The sequence below is a fragment of the Neopelma chrysocephalum genome, unplaced genomic scaffold, assembly GCF_003984885.1.
Source record: "Neopelma chrysocephalum unplaced genomic scaffold, ASM398488v2 Primary Assembly neopelma1_66, whole genome shotgun sequence".
Taxonomy (NCBI): Eukaryota; Metazoa; Chordata; class Aves; order Passeriformes; family Pipridae; genus Neopelma; species Neopelma chrysocephalum.
Window position 1 is genome coordinate 6,691,323 of NW_020897725.1, and position 24,864 is coordinate 6,716,186.

Below are 24,864 nucleotides of genomic sequence, written 5' to 3' on the forward strand. Positions count from 1 at the left end.
CACCCAGTGTGCAGGAACGTGATGCACACACAGAGTCGAGATACTTGATTTTATTTTGTATCTGTGGAGAGAGAGGTGCCGGGTGCTGAATTCATGAAGGTAGCCCACCTTCAGTGGGCCAGGTGCTTATTTTCATACACTTTGAACAGTAAAAAAATGGCATTTCCTGTATATGTAACAGCCTAAATCTGTAGTCTTTGGCTTTGCATTCTCTCGTCTCCACATAAAGATACAGTGCACACTAGTTTTACCATGCATGCTCTGTGAGGAAGGGGAAGTTGTTCTTGGCTCTGTAGTTTGATTTATTGTGTCCTCCTGTTCTTGCTTCTTGAGTCATGGCTGTTGGTTCCTGCAAGTTTGGCTGTTCCCTCATCTTTTATAAGTTCTTTTATTTTTCCTGTACTTCAGTGAATTTTTAACTTCTCCTGGTATTTAATTTCAACAGTTGTGCCTGTTCTCTCAGTCCCTCTGCTCTCTGGATTAGCAGGGGTGTTGGTGGTGGACTCTGATCACTCACTTGGCTTTTCAAGCATTTGGCTTCTTTGGGACTGTAAAAACTGGGGTAAATTTTCTGAAGTCCCCAGACTTCATCTGGGGACTTCATCTTTTATCTTCCCTAGATAAAATTAATTGCAATGCATTGTAGATCAATCTAGAGAACAAGAGAGATGAAAACAACTTTCTAATGTTGCATTATTCCCACCCCTCTTCTCCTTCAGGGAAAGAGAACCTGGGCTATTTTGTATTTTTGCAGGTGAGAGCAAAGTGTTGAATGTAGTAGAGGCATCTCTGGCAAAGTTTACTTAATGCTTCCTTTTGTAAGTTACTGCTTTGCCAAACATCACTTCGGCTCACTTGGAATTGTGTCTGCCTTTTGCTAAGCCTGAACACTGCAAGGGACGATAAAATCCAAACCTGAGTGAGGTGGAAGAAACACATAGGAGACATGTTTCAGGAAAAAATTAAGAGCCATGTTAAGGGAGCACTGAGAGTGGGAAGAGACAGACAAAAATGTAAAAGACATGGGGTTGGGAAGTCATGAGGTCATGTAGACAGATGGGGAGAGACTGGTTGAAAGAGTGCTAGGAATGAGATGGTGTTGAGCTGAAGAAAAGATATTAGAAGTTTCATCAGTTTTATCCCTATTTCTGCTACAGCCTTCCCACATTGTTCTAGGTGAGTAATTTCTACCACCATCTCAGTGGCTGCCAACATCTTTGTTTTCTGACTGTCCTGCATGGAAACTGATTTAAGCAATCATAATAGCAATTTAAATCTAAGTTAATTAAAGTTTGAACACAGGAAATGAAATTAAACATGTTCTTTCTTAGGTTTTATCTGTAAAAAGACACACAAATGATGTAAGTGTATGTCTTGAGAGGGTTTGAAGTCTGGATGTGTTGGTCATTCATGCCTGTGTGACTTCATACCTTGTCAAGTGTTCAGTCTTCCTTTGGCAAAGATGAGGAGTGCACCACGTTCCTTGTACAAGGGTAGTTTTGTCTCTACAGGATATACAGGAACTACTCTTAGATTTGTTTTGTATTTTTGATAATAGTTCTCTTTAAACCAGTAGGTTCATTGGACATGGAATAGGAGGAGGTGTTTGTTCACTGTGTCAGTAATTTAGAGCAGATTACTTAGTATTGGGGTCTGTTATCTTCGTGGCCAAGTCTGTAGGTTTTAATCCTGCAGAGGAATGACTCCCTTCAGTGATACAGGTCATATTCATTCCAAGTGTGCAGCTTGTGAGTGATTCTAAGGAGCAACTGCAGAAAAGTAAAAAAACTTGCTGTATAGTCCAGTCCATGGTCTATGCTTGACTTGCAAACTATTTAGCAGAATTCTAGTTTCTTCACTTAAAACATAGTATAATGCTGTAGTTACTTGGATGGTCTTTCTTCACCTCATAAAAATGAAAGGGACTTAAAGATAACATCTTTGTTACACATCTTTGCCAGTGTAGCTGTGTAGGCCAGGAGTGCTGTTGGAGAAGGTTCTGCCAATGTATCCAAGTTCTCTCTTTTGAGAAAGAAACCTAAACCATTGAAACACTTTCTGTAGTGGTAGCTCCACCTGCAGTGTGGGTTTTGAAGGAATAGCAAGGTCAAGGAGAGGATGTTTCCAGCCAGCCAGCACCCATCCTTGGTGGCACAGCTCTGGCAGCAGAACTAATGTCCAGGGTGTGTGGCAGGTGCCAGCAGTGTCATCAGTGACCGCCACTGCCTGCTAGAGACAGAGCTGGGCTTCAAAATCAGATCGTCCCTTAGTTTTCTGTAGGGCTAAGTACCAGGAAGACTATGAATCCCAAGGGATTCATGTGTTTTTGCTGATTCAGGACTCTCTGCCGGTGACTGGCACTGTGATACCCATTACAGTGTTCTCAGTGTAACAGTTTTTAACATGAAACTTTCTAGTTTCATGGAACAAACAGCCTTGTTTGGTGCTGATGTTTTCTTGATAAGCACTTTGCTCGTCTTTTTCTGCTTGCTGCACTGTCATGACAGCACGTTTTAGGGCAAAATCCACTGATGACATCCATGTCTGCAGCTGTGACCTTTACTGTTCCAGCTGAGTTCAGAGCATTTCCTCTGACAGGTGCAGTGTATCAGTGTTTCCTGATTCTGAAATCTTGTCTGCTAACCGTGAAAATTTTGAGAGCTTCTTTTTATCAAAAAGAGTCCTCTGCTACTTAGAAATGGCCCATGAAGATCTTTGTGAAGTCTGCTACCAGAAATATGGGTTTAGTGGAATGGATATATCTTTTCTTGGGCTGGTAGGGAGAACAGAAGAGCTCTTGTAGTCTTTGCATTTATTTTGACTCTATGATTGTAAAAGCAGGTGATTCTATCTTGAAATTCACTTAGAGTTTGCTGAAGTGCTCCATCAAAGGTAACAAGTCAATCCCCTGGTGAAAGATGTTGTACCTGTGCCAGTGTCTTCTCTCCTATCAAATAGTAAAAAGATTTCTGGAGAACTTGCTTCATCTTTACAGTTTTTGTTAATAATGGGTGTCTCGGTGTTATTTTGGTACCTTGAATGCTAATTGGAATTACTCTTTACTGCTTGTTTACTTGCTATCTACTAATGAAGCTACTTCAGACTGATAATTCATCTTACAGAATAAGCCAAATGTGGACATTGGGTCAAGTCCTTATAATGGCTCAGGTAGAATAGTAGAGAAAAATAATATATGACTCTATAGTTTTGCCTCTGCATATTTATATAATGCCATAGGGCTTACTAAAACTTTTACAGGCAAACTTATTTCTGGCATTTACTAGCTATGGAGTTCTTTAACATTTTAAAGTTTCTTCGGTACAATTTCTTTGATATAATTTCTAACCAATAGTGTATTGCTTGCTCTATCCTACTGCCATCTCCAAACAGTAATTCAAAATATATTGCACTGTTGTGGGCAGGTACTCTGCTTCCTGCAGGAACTGGGACAAGGATGCATTTCAACACATTTCTAATATTTACTTTATAATATTTACTTTTTTGTGTCTTTCTCTGTATGTGTCAGACTAAGCATTTGATGGAAGCCGCTTTTTTATTTTCCCAGAATTGGTGATCTATTTGTATAGTTCGCTACAATAATATGTTAGAGTCTACATTTGATGAGCTGCAATTAAATTATTTTTTTAGTGAGCAGCATATAAAGAAGTAGGAGTAGTGTTTTATTTTATGTGGGTTATATAGCACATCCTCAGTAGTGTTTCTTGGATGTCTCCTAGCAAGTATAAAAATGTGTCCTGCTTTTTGGAGACTAAACCCTGGAAACTCTTGCATACAAACATAGGTTTGTTTGACTTCACTGGGGTCACTTACATTGGTCAAGCTAAACATTTTCCTAAATATTTGCAGTGTCAACAGAGTAGTTGCTGAAATGGCCCTTGGTTTGTGTGGGTAGGAGTAGGGCAACAGGGACCACAGCTGGTTAGCAGCGAGGATTTGGGTGAAAAGAAATGTTCTGGACCTAGGACCATGGCATGGAACTAGTGGTAGCAGGGATAGTATTAAGAACAAATGTGCCAAAGAAATGCTAAGAACCACATTGTAATTTGAAAACTCTTTTTGTTATGTTGGGCAGCAGTGCTGCCCAGTAGGTAGCAAACTAGGCTGCGATTAATGAGGACTGGATACTATTTTCAGGGTTACCATCAGCTTGTGTGGTTCACCTTGACAAATTGTTTCCCTCCATGCCTTGGGCTATGGTCCTGTGTTTGTTAATATCACTTTTGTGCAGTACCAAATCACCTGGTCGCACATTCTCAGCAAATAAGGCAGATCACATGATACTGTGTTTATGCTGGCTGTTTGCTGGCTGCAGAAGGGCAGACACTACCTGATGGAGCATAACTCTGTGCAAAATTAGAATTGGCAGAGTGGGCTGCACTTAATCAGTGCGTCATGCAGCTGGGGTGGTTTTGATCTCATATGAGACACACTGAAACTGAATTTACTGTCTAGTCCAACCACAATCTCAGTCATGTGGACAGCATCCTGTACCTGTCTGTAAAGAGATTTATTTTTTTTCCACTTGAAGGTGTCAAACTGAAAAAAAACTGAATTCAGCTTTTTAATGATTTTATTTTAAGGATTTAAGAATTGTAGTTGGCAGTCTGAACTGTTTCAGAAATTCCAGAAGGTCACAACAGAGAGCAACTGAAAGTCTCTGTGATTTGGATACCTACTTTTCTAGGCAATGTCTGCATTTCAGAGTCAATGTGAGTTAACTCTGTCTGGTTTAGCTTAGCCTAGAGAAAGAAGATAAAATTATGAACTGTAATGAAACTGGTAGGTGTTGAGGTAAAATAGACAGATGAAAAAGCCATCTTAATGTCAAATCATGGATTATTTCTTGGTTGATGAAATTTGTTATTGGAAACATTGGAGTTGTAGTTTCAGTTGCTCAGTAGTGAAAATAGTCTTTCAAATTAACCATCTCATCTAGCAAGATCCTGCTGACAGTTTAAGAATTTAAATGCTGGAGCCAGGGGGTGGAGAGTGAATGCTAAATGCTGGATGATTCTCAGCAGCAGGGGTTTTCACTTGAAATTAATTTCTCCTGTTAATTGAACACACCCAAGTTGATCAGTGTCTTTGGGGAGGCAGTTTCTGGAATGCCTTCCATAAAATGTCTCCCTCCAAATGTTGAGTGTTGTTTTAATTACTGTAATTGTTTCCAGAAATTATATGTGTATGTTGGATATTATAATTTTCCTTCTCTAAAATTTTAAATGTTAGGCCACTCATTTAAAAACATTTACTTTTTTGCCTAGTATGTTTTTAAACTGATCTTATCAATAAAAATACTCAGTGACATAGATTTTCCCTCTGCAAAATTCTTAACAGCTTTCTAATGAATTACAGATAAAATGTTGCTTGCAGCATTAGCTAGATCATGCTTTTTTTGTAGCTGCTACTGCCATGAATTTGTTCTTGTTAAAAGAATTTCAGTCAAGAAGGAATTGGTAGAGGTTGTTACTTTCATTCCTAGCTTCCTCATAAATTATTTTATTTGGGACTTTTTCTTGTTCAGCTGTTCTATACCGGGTGTAAGCAGGAGTGTGCATGCAACATGTTGCATGTAGTTCAGAATGTACCAAATTCTTATGACTTCTTAGTATGGTTTCTTCTGAACGTCTTCACTTTTACAGAACTGCGTATTTAAGGCTTTTGTTAACATGGAAAGAACTGAGTGTTTGTGGAACATTTCTTTGCTTTACTTTTCGATGTTGGGAGTTAAAAGCAACTTTTTGACATTTTTTCATTAAATTAAATAATGAGTTTCTTGTGATTTTTAACGCATGCACTCAACCTGTGTTGCAAGTGTTGTTTTTCTTTCTCACCTTTTTACTTTGCTCCTGTTGATGGGAGGCAGTGCTTTGATTTAAAAGCAGCAGCATGACTTCTTTGTGTCTGTGCTGCTGTATGTAACTCTGCCTGTTCTAATGCCTGTTAAAATTTTAAAAAAATCTGCCCAGTAGTATGTATGCATTTTATTATCTTTCCAACTTGAGGAAGAGGTTTCAAAAAATACCTCAATCCTGCCAGAAATCAATACCAGATGTCATAGTATCTCCCAAACATGGCCCCATTGTTGATAACCTACCGTGAGTTACAAACACTGTGCTTGATAATAAGGGTTGGCAAGTTTAAGTAATTTCTGGGCTCTCATCTTATTTAACTGAGCTAAGTGCATAGCCTGAGCAAGCTGATTTAACCAGCTGAAGTATTTCTTTTATCCTTAGACTTGTGCGTTAACACAGACAGTGAATGAAAAATACTATAAAAGACTTAAGAAAATGTGTACATCAGATGCACTCAAAACTTGCCTATAAAATGTAAAGTTCCCACATTAACGTGTACTCACACATACCACACTGATTAATTTCTCTGTGTTTGTAGAATTTTAAAGCTCAATGATGTTGCTACTCTAACTCTTCTGGAACTCTTCAAATATTGGGGCCTCATTGCGTTGCCAGTGCTTCTGTGTGAACAATTCACTGTGTTTATTCAACTAGATACTCATCCACTGTTCAAAGATGTTATGATGCTATTTTTTCCCCAGCAGTCTGTTGTGTGAGGAGGAGGTGGGCTTGGATGCAATGGAGAGTTTACAAGAATTGCTGGGAAGATGGCAACTCTGGTAGGGAAAACTTACGGGGTGTGGTTTTGTGGGGTGTGATAATTGTTGTAATACAAAGTGTAGGCTGTAGATGGAATGTTTCTCCATGGATATTTTTATCCTTAGTTGGAGGTGATGAAGGGATACAGGTAAAAGCTGGGCTGCACTGGAGGCAGTTTGGTCCAGTTCAGCAGAACAGTCTCTTGAAACAGGATGTTTCAAGAAGTAGCTATTAACAATCCCACTGTATGCCCTTAATCCTCACAAAACAACCCCACCTTTCCCCACTGCTATTCCTTAAATTCCACAGCCCTAATCACCACCTCTACTCTGTGGAGTCATGTTGCTTTTGCTTATGTTCAGTTTGGTGGGCAGCTCCTCTGCCTTTCCCTTTGTTTCCCCTCTTACATCCTGATTAGACTTTAGAATCCATTTTTTGTCTTCTTTTGGCCAAACCCAGCGTTGGCTGTTGTTAGTTGGTCACATGCTCTTGGAGAAGACTTAGTGGTGTTGCATTTTCTCTTGCTGACAGCTGTGTATCGTATCTCTTGGCAGATGAAATCTGACACAACAGTGGAAATCCTGTTGAACAATGTCTCAGGAGAATCTGGCTCATCAGTTGGATCCGCACAGAGCTGCCCCATCAGTTATGACACGATGTGTCTCTGCTAACCCTTTATGAGCTAATTAAACCTGAGTTTAGCAAGTCATCCTCCTTAATCTATTGGTTAGGTTTGAAGATGCCTGGCCACCTTCATCAGTCAGGTTTATAAACAAATGTCAGACAAATCCCATCAATCAGGTTTATACACCCAGCACAGCTCACTGTAGTTGTAATGGTTATTACAGCTCAATGTGGGTTTACGCTTGGCCATTTCCAAACCCCACAAAACTCCTTATATTATTCACTCCTTATACTGATTCTTTTTAGCACTTATTTGCCTGTTAAATTTTTAATAAAAAGAGAGTGTTTTATGGTAAGCAGAAAATCCACCTAAAGCAAAAAGCACCTATAGAGGACCACAGGTGTGGCTTTACTTTTGCTCAAGGAGAAGCTGTCAGTTGATTCAGATAAGGGATGACTATTACAGCAGTGTGTAGACATGGATGGAACAGAAGTGTTTGTTCACAGTGTGTCACATAAAGAGCCATTTAATGAAATTGTGCAGCAGCGGGTTTTAAAGCAATAAAAGGAAATAACTTTTTACACAGTGAATAGTTACATTGTGGAATTCAGTGCCACAGGATGTTATGGACTCCGGAAGCATTAATTGGTTCAAACAGCTACTAGACAAATTAATGGAAGAAAAAATCCTTGACAGCTGTTAGATGCAAAGATTTAAATACAATCACTGTCTTGGTAAATCCCTAAACTGCAAGTTGCTAGTTGTTAGCAAAATATATGGTGGGAAACAGCAAAAGGCCTTTCTGTTTGGTGTTCTTCTACTCCAGCTTTTTGCTTCTGCCACTGTTAAAGAGAGGAGAATACACTGGATGGGTCTTTGGTCTAACGTACCATATCTTTATGCAGCAGAAAACAAACTGCATAGAAAATACAGAGTTCACAAGCATGACTGCATCCCGAAGTTTGTATTGACTGGCTATATAGCTTTAGATAAATCACATTTATATTCTGTTTCAAACGTATTTTGGAACATTGTTCTATCCTAAACTACCTTTCACCACCATAATTTTAATACTTGGAAAGTCTTCAAGGTATCTAATAATTTATCTCTGTGTTCTTACTCATATATTTGATGATTTAAAAAATAAATAACAGCTCCTGCTCTGGGCATTGTTACATAATTGAAAAATTCTTAATCTGAAAGCTGACTTCAAATCCATATAATATAAAACCACATAGACCATTTAATAATTAGGTACTAGCAGATAAAATCCAGTTTGAAGTTAGCAGAGCTACACCCACTTGGACCAAAGAAGGGAGGAATCTTCAGCTAGATCCTTGTCTTGCACCCAGTTTTCTCCCTTAATGCCCAAGAAAAACTTAATAACTAATTCTAAATAACAAATCTTGCTTGTAATATTGATGGGAGGAGGTGAACTACACTTCTAGGTGAGTATCTGCTGGGTCCCCTTCTTAAAAATTTGATGAAATTTCAACTTAAGTACCTGCTCTGATCTCAAGCACACCAAATGGGATGAAATGTTTCCCTGGATAGTTAGGTACCGTACAATGTAGGGTTTTTACTTATTTTAAGAGATCAGAATCTAAAAGTTTTAAGATCAGTCTTTGAGATTCCTGGATTGGTGAACATAAAAATGCCTTTTACATCCCCATTAGCAGTGTGGTCCAGTGGGAATATATACATGGTCAACTAAGTTTTTGGGCTGGTATTACAGGAGATACTGGATAAGAGGCAACAAAGCATGTCTTATTTTTAAAAAAAGAATTAACAGCGCTGCCAGGTAAAAACTCATGATTTTACATGTGCTTTCATTAGTTGAGGAAAGCTTGGCTCCACCGTTTTTGTAACTCTTCTTCCAAGTAGTTTTTGCCTCTATTAGCCTCCTGTTTATGCATCTAAAAGAAACCCAGCTGGTACAACTTCTGTTGTACCATGGCCCCTGGCCCCTCCCCAGATTCTGGTTTCTCCAGGTGCCTCTTGAACTGGGAGTTCGATATGGGATGCAGTATTTCAGCTATTGCCTAATCAATGCTTCATATAGGGGAAGAGTAACTTCGTTGTCCTGCTGGCCACACTGCTCCTAATGTAGCCACTATCCAATTTGCTCATTAGCAATGAAAACGTTGCCTGAAATTTCGCTTGGCATCTACTAAAACCTCTCTGTCCTTTTCAGCAGGCCTGCTACAAGGAACTACTAAAGTCAGTTCCTAGCATGCACTGATGCACACGGTTATCCTGCCCCTAGAAAAGCCGTAGAATTCTTGTTCTTGAACTTGACATTTCCAGTTCTGAACTTCCTCAAGGTCCTTCTTGGTTAAAGCTCTACTGCTTATTGTGTCAAATGCCACTGGGTTAGTTATGTCTAGAATATTGCTGAGAGTGCATCAGGTTTCATCATCCAGGTCTTTGGTGAGAATATTGAGCATGCTCAGCTCTACTGTTCACTACTACAATACTGTGCTTGGTACTAGCTGCCAACTGGAGAGCAATCTGGTGTTTACTGTGATTCTTACCCTCTGAGTCTGGCTTACTGGTAATTTTCAGTCTATCCACCAGACCATTTGATTACATCCACCACGTTCCCCACATCTGCATTTCAGGTCAGTTTATCCCTTATATAAGACAATCAGTTTGATCAAGCATTAACTGCCCTTTGTGAGTCCATGCTGATTGTGGCTGATTACCTTTTTGTTCTCTGCATGTTTGGAGGTGGATTCCACACGGATGTGGTATGAAATCCTTACAGGGGCTGGGGTGAGGCTAAGCAGCCTGTAGTCACCTTTCTCATGCCTTTTCTAAAGACAGACACAGTGCTAGCCTTTTTCCAGTTTTCAGGGGTCTGCCTCAATGATCATGTGTTTTTTTCGGAGATGGCAGGCAGATCTATTGAAGTCACATAAGCCAACTCTTTCAGTGCTTTCACATTAATCTTCTCTGTCCTCATAGATTTGGATATATCAGTTGCTCTAATTCATTCTTAACTTCTTGTCATTAACCTGTTCCTTCTCAAACCATACTGGTACACCTGGAAATCTAGGAGTAATCTTTGCCTCTTTTGAAGATTGAGGCAAAAATGTATTCAATGCTTCAGCCTTTTCCATCTGCACAACCACTAGGTTGTCTTCCCCATTCAGTAACATCCCCAAATTTCCTCTGAACAATTCTGTCTTGCTGCTATTTATATTCCCACTTGTTTTAATTCTAAATGCACTTTGGTTTTCCCAGTGTTGTTCCTAAGTGCCAAAGTAGTGCTTTTGTACTCCTTTTTTTGTTTTCTCTATGCTGTCTTTTTGTATTACAGTTCATTAAGAACCTCCTTGCTTAGTCAGTGAGTCTTCTACTGAAATGCCAGTCTTCTTGTACAATAGGATTATTATTAGTTCCTGAGCTGTCAATAAGTTTCCCACAAAAATTTACTAGCTAGACTGACACCTTTTCCTTCAACATCCCAGGAGATTCTGCTGAGCTATCTCCTGTATAACCCCAAGTCCACTTACATAAAATCCTTAGTCCTATTTCTTGTGCTTAGCTTCCCAGTGTCCTTCTGGATTGTGAATACAATCTGCTTGTGGTCACTTCTCCCAACCTACTATCTGTGACCACATTTGCTGCTTGTTCTTCCATGTTTGTGTACAGAGGTCACATAGAGTATTTCCTTTGCTTGGTCTCTCTAGCATTTAAAAGTTATTATCAATGCGGTCTGGAAATATCTTGGATTGCTTTCACAATGCCATGGTGCCCTAGTGAGGACCAAGTCTGGTGATCGGGTTGTTTTTGGTAGTTGTTTGTGTACAGCACTATCCACTTTGTCCCCTTGAGCAGGTGGTGTGTAACAGGCCCACACTGCTGCATGGCCCATGTTGCTTTTGCTTTTGACCAGAAGTCTCCTGTCAGACACATCTCTGGTTTCACACTGGACCTCTGCATAGGCAAGGAGATGCCTTATATGAAAATGCAGCTGCCATTCTTCTCCATTGCTTGTTCTTCTTGAACATCCTTCATAACACTGTTCCAGTCATGGATGCTATCCCATTTAATCTTTGTGATCCTGATGGCATCAGAACACTCTGACTGTCCACAGACTTCCAGTTCTTGTTTTCTGGCCAAGCTCTGTGTCTTAGTACCCAGACACTCAGGTTAAGCTGTGTGTGCCCTCCCTCCAAGTGGAAATGTGTAACTTTCCCTTTTGGCCTTTCCTTACACAAACTTTCTCCTATCTTTCTTTACCTCTGGGCCAAGGCCCTGTTCCTCATTGAATTTAGTTTAAATCCATCCTCACTAGAATAGCGAGTCTCTTTGCAGAGCTGTTTTTGTCATGGTTTTGACTTCCATGTGTTCATAGCAGTCCATCTTTGTTGAATGAGGCATTGTAATCAAAGAAAACGAAGTCTTGCTCTTGACAGCAGCTGCGCCGACAGGCATCAGTCTGCTGGTTACATCTGCCAGCCAGGCCTCTCCATTGACTACAAGGGTTCAAGAGAGTGCCACTGGGATTTCTGCCTTCTCATGTTTGCTCTGAGCATTCTGTTCCATTTGATCTGCTCAAGGTTTCCCTTGGCTGTGTTACTTCTGTCCTACAAGGGATAGCAGCAAGAGGTAGAATTCAGAAGGCTGTGTAGGTGTTGGTAATTTGTCTGCAACATCAATGGCCTGGGTTCTGGACAAGCAAGAGACTCGCATGGATAATTGGGATGGAGTCTTGTTTCACATGGGGAGCATCATCAGCTGCTAACACCAATGCTTCCTTTAGTACTGGTGCTAATCCAAAGACTTGAGATACTCACTCAGAATCTTATCCCCAAACACTCCCTACTGTTGATGAAACTGTTACCTAGGCACAGCTGGAAAAGGAAACAGAACTGTATTCCTGTTACCTGAAGTCACAGGCTTCCTGGTCCTTCAGTCATACCTTTCTTCTTAGAACCACAGGATAGAATCATAGGATCATTAAGGCTGGAAAACCCCTTTAAGAGCATGGAGTCCAAACACAAACACAATACCACCACTAATCCATGTCCCTGAGTGCCACTTCTACACATCTTTTAAATCCCTCCAGGGATGGTGACTCAACCACTTCCCTGGGCAGCCTGTTGCAATGCTTGATAACACTTTTGGTGAAGAAATTTTTTTGCAATATCCAATCTAAACCTCCCCTGGAGCAACGTGAGGCCATTTCCTCTGGTCCCATTGCTTACTACTTGGGAGGAGACCAACCCCCACCTCACTACAGCTTCCTTTCAAGTAGTTGTAGAGAGTGATAAGGTCTGTCCTAAGCCTATTTTTCTCCAGGCTACACAACCCCAGCTCCACCAGCTTTATTGCCCTTCTCTGGACATACTCCAGCACCTCAATATCAACACTTCCAACCAACTTAGTTTCATCTGCAACCTGACTGAGGGTGCCCTCAATCCCCTCATCCAGATCGTTGATAAAGGTGCCTCCATTACTGAGCCCTGGGGAACATCACATGTGACCAGGCACCAGCTGGATTTAACTCTACTCACCACCACTCTCTGGGCCAGACTATCCAGCCAGTTTTTTACCCAGTGAACTATGTGCCCATCCAAGCCATCAACAGCCAATGGAGTCTTCAGGAGGATGCTGCGGGAGACAGTGCCAAAGGCTTTACTAATATCTAGGCAGACACCATCCACAGCCTTTCCCTCATCCACTAAGTGGGTCACCTTGTCATAGAAGGAGAGCAGGTTGGTCAAGCACGACCTGCCTTTCATAAACCCATGCTAGACCTGATCCCCTGGTTGTCCTGCATGTGCTGCATGATGGCACTCAAGATGATCTGCTCCATAACCTTCCCAGGCACCGAAGTTAGGTTGACTAGCCTGTAGCTCCCTAGATCCTCGTTCCAGCCCTGCTTGTGGATGGGTGTCACATTTGCTAACTTCCAGTTTATTGAGACCTCTCCAGTGAGCCAGGACTGCTGCTAAATGATGAAGAGTCACTTGGTGAGCTCTTCCACCAGCTCCCCCAGTACCCATGGGTGGATCTCATCCAGCCTCAAGGACTTGTGTGTATCTAAGGGCTGTTGCAGGTCACTGACCATTTCCCCTTGGATTGCAGGGGTTTTGTTCTTCTCCCTGTCCTGTCCCTGTGTTCCAGCTGAGGGGGTTGGGTATCCTGAGGATAGCTGGTCTTACTATTAAAGACTGAGGCAAAGAAGGTATTAAATACCTCTGCCTTTCCTTATCTTTTGTCTTTATGTTTCTCCCCGCATCTAGTAACAGATGGAGGTTCTCCTTTGCCCTTCTTTTGCTGCTAATGTATTTATAGAGACATTTTTAATGTCTTTTATGGTAGTAGACAGATTAAGTTCTAGTTGGGCTGTGGCCCTTCTAATTTACTCCCTGCATAACCTCACAATATCCTTGTAGTCCTGAGTTTCCTGTCCCTCCTTCCAAAGGTCATAAACTCTCCTTTTTTTTTTTTTCCTGAGTTCCAGCCAAAACTCTCTGTTCAACCAGGCTGATCATCTTCCCTGCCAGCTCGCCTAGATCCTACTGGTCTCCTTTGCAGCACCCCTGATGCAGTGAAGCCCAGTGGCCTCTTTTGGCTGCTCCTCACTGAGCACAGCAGTGACTCCACAGCTGCCTGTACCAGGGAGGAGCACTGGGCAGCTGAGCAGTCCAAGCTTCAGATGGCAGAATGTACCCTCAGCACTTCCGTGGAGGCTGAGGTTGCCAAAGAACCAGGAAAGCTGCACTGGTGACCATTGGTGACCTGTGCTGTGTTCATCACCGTTTGAGAGCAGCTCCTGTTGGTGACATTTCTGGGATTTCTTTATGCTCCCTGCAATCTATCTGCCGTATTCACTGCTTTGCTTCTGGTTTTGTGCCCTGATGGCAGAGCTCCTTGTTGCTGGTGTTCCCTAAGGAACACTGTCCTCTCTCTGGATGAGTAGGAAGCTGATGGAAGTTGACGCTGCCCCTAGTGAGACTCCCACCTGGCAGGGAGCTCCTTATGCTGCTGGTTAATTCCTGCCCAGTTTGCTTGCCTTGGGATGACATCACACACTGCTTCCTCTTGCTCTGCTGTTCAAAACAGGGGTTGGAAAATGGGTGTGAGTTAGCCATGCTGCTTCAGGTCTAGAATTAGCAGTCCTAGTTTCAGAGAAGCCAAATTAGGGTGATTTATACAGGATTTGGTTTTATGTGCTTTCCACAACAACCATTCAGTAAAGTAAATATATGTTGTTATTTTGTTCTGTAAAGTATTTTTAGTAAATCCTCAGTGCCTCTTTTATTGAATGACTAATGCATTTTGGTATATCTGAATTACATCTGTACTGAGTCATTTTGTTTTGTAATGACATATTTAAATGTTTGAATCTCTGCAGAAATTAAATATTGTAAAAGACTAACCTTTTGTTCTTAATGTTGGTTTGTGCCTGTATTCTATCACCACAAGCCTCTGCAATGGGGAAGAACTCCTGTGAGCTGAAAACTCACAGGATGCTGTATCGCAAAAACCTTTTGGGAAACCATAAATGAGCCAGTATGTTTTTGCACAGCCAAAATTTTGCGTTATTTTTTTCAAATCAGTTCTTCCTCTGCTTGCTGTGTAATGTTGTTGCATTTAACATTTCACAATACTGTTGTTGCACTCTTAGTTTTTCCTAAGCCACTGTTCACCCAACATGTGTAAAATTTTCCCTCGTCTCAGACTGCAGTTACTTCACATTTTGAAATTCAGGCTTTGTTTATGGGAAAGGTTTTGCCACTAACAGAACTAAAATAGTTATATCAGTGTTCTCTGCATCCTTGCTTTTCTTGTGGGTTTTTGTGGGTTTTTTTTAGTAGGATTTTTCCCTTGTTTTGTTTTTTTTTGTTTTATTTTGTTAAATTCTCCTATAGGACATGTAAGCTGAAATAAAAGGATTTGCAAGTTTTATACTGGGATAACTGTAAAGTAAATGTAAACATTTATTGCTTGTGTAGACTGGTTGAACAGCCTTCCTTAAATTACTTTGTTGTATGCACTACTTCTTGAACTACTTCTTCCCTAGTTTGCTATCTTTCTCTTATCAGCTCACAATGCCCTTATAGTCCTTGAACAAATGCCTGTTTTACCAGGCTCTCCTTACTTTGAAAGACCTTACAAGCTTTCACTTGTGCATCATTATCCTGGATTTGTAGTCTGTGTTTCTCCACATAGGGGGTTGATACTGTGTCTCTGCTTGTGTGCCAGGTCCATGGTTTACTTTGTGAGCTCTTCAGGGCAGAGAGCTGTTCATCATGTCCTTGCTGAAGCACATAGCATATTTTTAGAATCTAAAGAGTGATCATCAATCATTGTGGAAGACCAGTATCCCTTTATTCTGCTATCTGTGAATAATGCTTGAGGCTTCTCTCTTGCCTTCTTCAAGCAAGGAATCTAAACTAAGAACCACAGAGAAAGCTGGGTTAGTAATTTGCACAAAGGGGTTGTATTGTGAGAAGGGGTTTGAAAAAGAACGCCCTCCACCACCAAACAAAAAACCACCTAGCTTTCACCACTGAGCAGGAGAGCTGGTACTATATAGGAGAAGAATGGGAGATACTTGTAGTGGTAATTCTGAAATGAATGTGACTTTCTGCTCTGTAAATATTTGTATGTAAAATACTGAGAACAGGATTTTCAAAAGTGCTTACATGATGTAAGAATCTTGCAGAAACAAAATGAGAAACTGAATTCACAGCTGAATGGTTAGGCAATAATCTGGGATGTGGGAGAGTCAGGTTCAAGTACTTGCTGCAATTATCTTTTAATTAGTTATACAAAGTGGAACAACTTCAAACAGGAGAGATCAAGATGTCTTACCCCTGAATACCAAATAGCCTATGGGCTAGGACAACTAATATGGGATGAGCAGAGATTTGAAAACGGGTCACTCACCTTACTGATGACTGTTTTAACCACTGAGATATTAAATCTGATAGTATGTGGATTTCTCTTACCATTGTTTATGAGGAAGGATTTGCCTGGCTTAAGCAACAGACTCAAGGAAAGGGTTTGTGGAGAAGGCACCCATTGCCATTAGAGGAATAGAACTCCCTGTCTCTTAGTCATTCTGGCTTTGGTAGCTTGCTTCTGTGATTCCTGTTTTTTGACAATGGCTTTCTCCATCCATTTTATACAAAGTGGAAGGGATTGCATTAGGTAGCAGGATCTCTAAAGCTTCAGTGCAACAATCTGCATCTTTACTGCAAGTTTATTTTTTATTATTTTATTATTTTATTTATTATTTTTGTGCATCTAGTTGTCTGCAACAAAGTAGGGAGTTACAATGCTGCCAACAGACCAAACAGAGATGCAAAGGATTTTAGCAGGGCTGACATATTAAATAGCAGACATAAAGGCATAATACATGTTAAAATGTATTTAAAATATATTTACTGCTAAAGGAAGAAACCATGCTAATATACTAATTAGCATCATCTTGAGAAACTGATAATTATCTCTACAGGATTTCATGAGTCCGCATCCATTTGATTTGTCCTAATTCAGGGCCTTGTCATCCTCATCTGCAATCTCTTGCCCAGATGGAGCATGGAAATCGACACAAGCGTTCCTAATATGCAAATAGAGATCTGCAGTTCCACTTCAAAGTGGCAGCTTCTGAAGTGGGAGTTTTAATTATTCCATTTAGAGTTAGTGACTCTGCAGAAGAGGGTTTTTTTATTCTACCAGTGAGTTGGGTGTTCTTTTTTTTCCAGATTTGTTACCCAACTTTGCAGTAGGCATGTCTTATTCTGTCATGTGAACAGTGAAATGTTTGACTAGTTAATGATCCAGTTGTTTACTGATTGTAATCCATAACTTCCTCAGGGAGTTGTTTGTCCTGTTCTTCTTGGGTTCTTTTGCATGTAGTATTTTATATAACAAGATGAGATCCCTCATTGCTTGTCACCGGATTCTGTCATGAGCTTGACAAACAAGGTCATATATTAACTGTCCTATATTTTCTTCACTGAAGGGGTGGATAAACATTGGAATGGACTGCCCAGGGAAGTGATGGAATCACCGTCCCTGGAAGTGTTCAAGAAACGACTGGATGTTGCACTTAGTGCTATGGTTTAGTTGACAAGGTGGTGTTCAGTCAAAGGTTGGAGTCGATGATCTTGGAGGTCTTTTCCAGCCTTAATAATTCTATTATGGAAATTGATAATAGTTAAACTACAGGAACTGGCCAAAATAGAAAGTGATCAGCTGGGATGTAGCTGAAGTTTCATCTGATTGTGAATAACTACAGAGTAGAATCAAGTCAAATATTTTGCTGTCACAGGTACTCATAGATCCCTGGTGAAGTGTTAGATGCAATTACAATGTTTAGTTACTTACAGTGAGTTACACTGTTCCACTTCCGATGATGTATTTTCACTTTATGAGGTGACCATAAGGAGGTCACTGACAGTGAGGAAACTGTGCAGCAGTAGCAGTCTCAGGGAAATATATTCCTGGGTACCAGAGGGTGCACTTGGGAGAGAAAGCACTATAAGACCGCGTGAAGAGGTCAGTGTAACCTGCTGTTCCTGTGAGACTGCTGACCCCTGCATGGAGAGGAGGCAGTTGCGTCTGCATCTGCTCCCTAAATCCTTTGCCAGTGACTCAGCAGTTGTTTGGTGAGAATGTAATATATAAAAGGAAGAATGGAGGCATCCCATAATTAGGGCTAGTAATAAGAGAGGAATCAGTTTAGCATGTGATATACAGTGAGTCAGAGAAATGAAGGAAAGCGAGTTTGATAGTTATAAGGAAAGTGCAGTACTAAAAAATTGTGATGAATGGTGATGAGATGAGCTTCAAGAGAAGCTAAAAAAGGGAAAGCAAAGTAATATGAGAAAGAGGAAGGACGAGTTCAAAACCTAAATATAAGAATTCGACTCGATGATCCTTGTGGGTCCCTTCCAACTCAGCATATTCTGTGATTCTGTGAAATTCAGGAAGATGTAGGGAGAAGTTCGAATGGCAGGGGAGGTGTGATCAAAAGAGTTGGCTGGCATAGGGTTTATGCTAGCAGCCTGAAAGAATTTGGGGAGACAAATGTTATAGCGTTGCAGAAACTGAGGAATAAGAAAAAAATTTATCTATTGAGTTTATAAAAAACAGAAAGGAAATACTTGCAGGCATAGAATGATTAGAAGAAAATTACTTCTTTTTATGATTTTAAATCTTACAGTTAATGACAGTTTTCAATCACAGACAACATAAAATTTCTAGGATCGTCAGCCAGCATAATGAGAATGTTTTTGATACTGTGTATCAAAAATAATGCACTGATTTTTTTCCAGCTTTATATCCTAACTCATGTTGGTTTGGCTTCCTGTGTAAGTTCTTAGAGAGACAAATCAGATTTCTACTTTTAATACCTTTTCTTTTCACTCAAATCAATATTAAGTGTATTTAAATTTAAGACTAAGCTTTTTGATTTATTTTTCTTTTACAAACAGTGTTTCAACAGTATATGTGAAGACTACTCCATTTAGGAATTGTTCTGGTTCACGCTTCTGTGTTTCCTATTGCCATGCAGACTCTCAGGTAGAACTGTCTCCTTCAGTCTTGTAATTGCAGTTGAGGACTCTCATTTTTCCTGTTTCTTCTTACCTTGCTGTCACATTTTGAAGACGTGTAGATTAATACTGCAGTCGCACAGTCTCATTTACAGAAATTCATATTTTAAATATGAACTATTTAAAAACTGTTTTAAATTAAAGTTGGATTTTAATTACTTCCAACAACAAAATCAAGAGCTTCTGTGTAATGGGGGAGTCTATACAGGTTGGAGAGTTGGAACATGATTTCATTTTTAGTCATAATTTTATACCTGGATTGATAATTTACATTTAGCTTTTAAAAAAGGCGTTGTGTATCAATTACAAGAGAGTTGCAAAACAAATATCTCTGAATTTTTAAAGACTCTTCTTGTGTGCCTTCTATGCTAGAGTCAGCTACCAGGTTGCATCCGGTGTCCACTTCACAGTTAGGTATTGCTACTATTGTGTTTAATTACAGCTTATTATATTCACAGTTCTTCAGGTTTCCTTTATTGTGGAGAGTATGAAGCAAGACAGTTTTGAGCTAAGATGTGGATGTTCATGTAATGACCTATAATAAAAAAGCTGTTCAGGATTTGTCAAAATCCTGAGGACCCACTTTTATGAGGCTCTGTTTAAAAGGGATGTGCTGAAATCAGGAATTTGGGCTCAGTCATGCAGGACACACAGCTGGCACAGAAACAAACAGTTGTGAAAGCATTTGTGGGCATCATAATAAAGGAAAATGGTTTAAAACAAGGATTTTGAAGAAGGATTTAAAGATATATTCCCAAATGTTTATGAGGAGCTTTCCCACAACAGGAGGACCAGGAGAGAGAAAGTGCAAATATGTTTGTTTTGAAAATCAAAGAGGTAGAGTGACAGAGACTGGCATCATCAGTTATCTGATGGCAAGAACCAGCCTCTTGATGCTGTGATAGATAACATGAAAGGTGTGGATAGACTCCAAGGATTTTGGGAGGTCAATGGGTAGGATGCGTAGAGTGGTAATGTAAACAAGACTAAACCAGGCTATTACACAGCGCTTGTTGCCTTTGCAATAATTGATAACTATAGAGGAACAGCAACTTAATCTATCATACTAGTAGCAAAGGCTAGGTTAAAATGCTAATTTTCTGATCCAGTTCTTTTTCTGAGGCTTCGTTAAAACTGCATTACTAACAAAGATGGGACCTGTAAGTAAAGAGGAGGAAAAGAATTGCAGTTGAAAATATCCTTCTCTATTAGATGACATACTGCTTGCAGGGAACCTGTAAAAACTAGGGAATTTGGATATCCTGTGGCAACCATGTAGCAAAAAGGGTATGTTATCATTCCAGAGTGTGCTGTGCAACAGAAAATAATCACTTGTGCATGTACTAGGAAAGCATATAGTATTTGCCAAGACAAGGGAAGAGGTGCAAGCTGTCAGCCAGAACTGGTAAATCAAGAAGGATAAGATTGGAAGTAAGACCTGGGATTTAGTGGCTAATAACTCTATTGAGGGCAGTCCCAATAGGAAGCTGGATAAGTAAACATCACTGATAATGATTGAAGAATGTGATAATGTAGAAAGGCTCAAGGGAGAAACTTGTCCCTATGCATTTTCAGTAAAGTGCAAAATAAAAGGCAGTTCTGCTGCAGGGCACAGACTGGTACTGTCATACAGGTGAGGTGTTTTGTACCCAGAGCAGTATAAGTAAGGTAGGTATTACCAATTTGTAAGGAAATTGGGGGGCTTGCTGCAGTTGCACTGGCTTGGGTTTTTTGTTTGTTTTGCTTAGCACAGCTCTGAACTATCCCTGAATTCATTGTTCTGTGTTAAAGGTGGAGCTGACCCTGATGGAAGTATTGCCATCTTGATCTAGATATTAATACAAATACATGAATTTGGTGAGTCTAGGCTGCAAATGTCATTCAGGATTTATGTTTTTCAGCCGATGTCAATTCAAATGAAGCATGAATCTGTACTTAAGGTATCTTATTGCTGTTTCCCAAAAGTGTAGAGGTTACGTTTAGTCTTAATGAAAAATGATGATATGACTCACACTGCTGTTTTGGAGAGTATGAAGAAGAAATGCTGTCAGTGCTGAAGAACTTTTTGAGGACAAGAATTTCATCAGATGAGTGAAAAAAAAATTCAGGAGGAGTAAAAATTGAAAAAGTCTGCTTGACTTTTACTGCAGTTATACACAAGGAATATGGAAAATGTGCCTCTGGAAAATCAGCTGATTTTAACAATAATTGCTGTATACGGGTCTTCAAAGGATAAGTCACACTTTACACAGAAATCAGCTTCACAGCTAGGATAAATCAGGAACTGATGAAGATAACACTGAACTGTACTTGTTTTAGGATTTAGCCCTTTATTTTCATACTGTAGAAAACATGGGGTTTAGTGATCTCAGTCAAATAAGCAGAACCATACAAGAGTAAACAGGTTGTTAATCTGAAATCACCTTAGGGCCTTCTTCTGCTCCCACTGAAATCAATGTCTAAATTCCCATCAGTTTGAGTGGGATATTAAAGAAAGAAAAAAAGCTCTAATATCCATGTTAATGTATTTGCTAAATATGTGAATTAATCAGCAGCTTGGTAAACTGGTTCAACAGCCTGATGCATTTGCTGAATCAACCTTGCTAAAACAGATGCACCATCTGCCTCACAGTTTCTAACATGCTGTTAAAACAAAGCCACATTTTTATAAAAATAAAGTTATAAGTTATTTTTGCTGTCATAGGCCTTCATCTGTACTCAGGCAAAACTGCTTATAACAAGATGCTGTGTATCTCTAGTGCACAAAAATTAACTTGCATATAAACTGTGTTTGTGGCAGAACTTTTAAATACAAGGAAAAGAAGATATGCTTGCTCCTTCACTGTGTCTTGAACCATATTTTTTAGGTGTTTTCATAAATATCTCCCAAATACTGTAGAATTTTTTGTTTTGTCGTATTCATACTTAATATGTTGGAAAAAACTACAGAAAAACAAAATGAAGACAAACTTCTGTTTGGTTGAAATCATTAACAAAATTCAGTCCAACCCTTACAGCAAACCACAGGCTTTCAGAAATGCTAAGGGATTAAGGTTCTAAATATCCATGAACTTGCTTCACTTTGGTACTTTGGGAAAACCTCACCTTTAATCCCCACATTTACTGCTGTTTTTGTGAGCCAGTTTTACATCATTGGTAGCAGGTAGTTTTAATACTGGTATTTCAGTAAGATCCCCTTTCGTTGCTTGTTTTTACCTCTTTGCACTTTGCAAAGCACTACACAAGGGGTCTTGAAGAGAAACAAAAAGACCATAGTCGGTACCAGGGGAAAATACAAGCGGGGTGGTTTTTTTCTGTTAAACTGTGTGCAGAGTAAAGCATTTTGCTTGAGGTGAAACTTCTAACACATGGGAACCCCAAGAAACGCTGATCAGGCTGTAAACTTTGCATTTGCACCAGGCAATTTTGTTTCTTCACCTGGTGCTTATTTACATTAATCCCTCTCTATGTATATGGTTCCTTTCTAATTAGGAGAAAGAAAGCAACCAGGGTGGGCCAAAGTCCATTTCTGGCCTTAACAAAATGACTGTTGTGTGCCAGGAGTTGTGAGGAGTTTGTTTGGATATACCCCAGTATACCTGGAAGACGTGTGTTTCCCTCAGTGCTTACTTTATTTATAGATGTTGAATGTGTCCAGCTGTGTTTAAAGTTGGGAAAGGAAGCTGTGGAAGGTACTAGCAAGTTCATTATGGGGGGCACCCTACCTACAGCCACCTTATTGATGTGCTGTTTTGGAACTGCAGCAACCCTGCCTCACCTTTAGACTGTTACTCTGGCAGAGCTCTGGGATATTTGAAACGTGCTGACAGTGATTTTCTGTTGTGCTGGCCCAGTTTAATAGGCAGGATGTGTCATACGTGTGGGTCAGCCCTTATAACTGCCTCTTGGTATTTCACAATTGTCTGCGAAGGTGTTGCTCAACCGGAGTCCCAGCCCTGCAGCCACGATGTGCAGAGGTGTCGACTCTCCTGAATCAGATGTGGGCCCTTAGGCAATCCCTGCTGCAGCAGAGTTGTGTTCAAACTGCTGCAGCTGCTGCTGCTAAGTGATGATACCCTTTTTGACTGCCCTTGCAAATGTTTCCAAGAGCGGTGTTTTATTTGTGCATCAGCAAATGATCTGATATTTGCTAAGGGTTTGAATCCAGCCATTGAAGAATAATAAATGACTGTTTAGGTTGAGCTGAAATTTTGCAGCCTGATTCAGTTACAGTGGTGACTCACTTCGAGTTGGTTCTCACATGATTCACAAAGTGTATGGGTGACTCAACCCACAAATTTACTTAGCTCCCATGTTATTTTCCCTCTCAGTGAAAAAAAATTGGTTATAATAAATAATCACAGCAAACTTTGACTTACCCTGAGGTAAAATAAATATGTGTGTTGAAAGGCTGCATATTTGTAATAATAAATTATTTAGTGAGGTAAGGATGAAATAATAGGATGTAGGAATTGTTAAACAAGAAAGAAATGTGACATGCATTTTTGTTTGCTTTTGTTGCATAGCAGATATAAATAAAGGAAGAATAGTTACTTTATCTATGATAGAGATGCTCAGAGAGGCTGTTTTGACAGTGCCCATGCTTATTGTTTTAGCCAGCCAATTCTTGGTATTTGTTCTCTGAAATAAGCAGTTTTAGATATGTCCACATCTGGGTCAGGTATTTTAAAGTGAAGTCAACTCAGAAAATGTGAGATTCCTAGATTCTGAACTGGGTCTTTTTAGGATGCCTTAGGCTGACCACCCCTCTCTGAGACATCTTGACTGAGTTCCTTTACAATATCCAATTCACAGAGGTAAGAAATTCTGTCCCAACAGGAGCTGTAAGACAGTAAGTTTTTCTTCAGAAGATGCAGAGGCGTAGTATAAATACAGTTCAAATTACTATGAGTTTAGAGTTAGGAGGAAACATCAGCAAATAATTTTTTGGGTTGTCCCAAAAGGCTATAAATATCTAGGTAACTACATACCTCTGAGCTTCTCAGCATTGAGTGACTAATCACCCTCCCTTTCATAAATGAACAACAAAGAATCTGGAAAATGAAGAAATTCTGCCATGTCAGCTGACTTGGTCTTTTGAAAGTTCATGAGCAAGCAGGAATGTTTCTTTACCTTACAAATGTCAATATATTCCATAAATTAAACTTTAAAAGTCCATATTTTGTAGGGATTAAATTACAGGGACAAATAATGCATGGTTTGAAAGACTATGGTGCAAATTCTGAATTCTGTGAAAAGATAGTTCTTTTGCAGGTTGTATCACTGGTTTGAGGAAACATCAACATGATTCAGGTAGGGCAAAAAATTTTTGAGAAATTTCTCTTGGAAGGCACTGGCAAACTCCCAAATACCAGGCTACATAAATGATCTCCCTGAGAAAGGGTACCTAGGAACAGTGACAGGATTAAAAATACACAGCTAAAAGGCTTCTGTGCTAGAGAGAGAAGAATGAAAAGACTAAAAAATAACCATGGAGTGTCATATGCTGAACCACTGCAATGCAAAGGCCAGTGGAGCATTTCTGTGGCAGGCAGAACGCTGCTCTTTTATCACAAAGTTTGCCAAGCAGCCACAAGCTGTTTCAGGCCTCTTTATAGAGGGTGAACTAAATGCACATGTTAATTTGAACTTTCCCTTAGCTAAAGGAGAAGGTAAAAGGTTGGCTTTGTGCTCAAAGCACAGAGCTGGGATTTATTTATTTTTGGTTCTACCACTGTCTCCTTCTGCAACCTGAGGCCAAGTTATTCATCTCTTAATGCTACAGTCTCTCCATTTGTAAAATACATGGTACGTCACAATGGGTGTTTAAGGCTAAATTCTTTAATGTTTTGGGACTGGGCAGGACAATCTTTAAATGCTGCAGTGCTACATGCAGAGTTATGCTAATTAGTGCCTTTTTAGACACTGATCCCTTACTGTATGTAGACTAATACCGCAAACTGGTCCAGTTTTAGTCTATGGTACCTTTGACCTTACTGGTTCTGAGGTTGGTCTGGGA

At 39.9% G+C, this 24,864-nt stretch overlaps 1 protein-coding gene and 1 long non-coding RNA gene across 7 annotated transcripts in view; one reads left to right on the plus strand and one right to left on the minus strand.

The window, feature by feature from the left end:
* Nucleotides 1–24,864, plus strand: part of NSMCE2 (NSE2 (MMS21) homolog, SMC5-SMC6 complex SUMO ligase) — a 131,826-nt gene that overhangs the window by 30,349 nt on the left and 76,613 nt on the right. The window lies entirely within an intron of this gene.
* On the minus strand, nt 4,574–7,502 carry LOC113968128. The gene is made up of 3 exons (XR_003534381.1): nt 6,958–7,502; nt 6,386–6,496; nt 4,574–4,760 (listed from the first exon to the last, which is right to left on the minus strand). It is a non-coding gene; the product is annotated as an uncharacterized LOC113968128 (long non-coding RNA).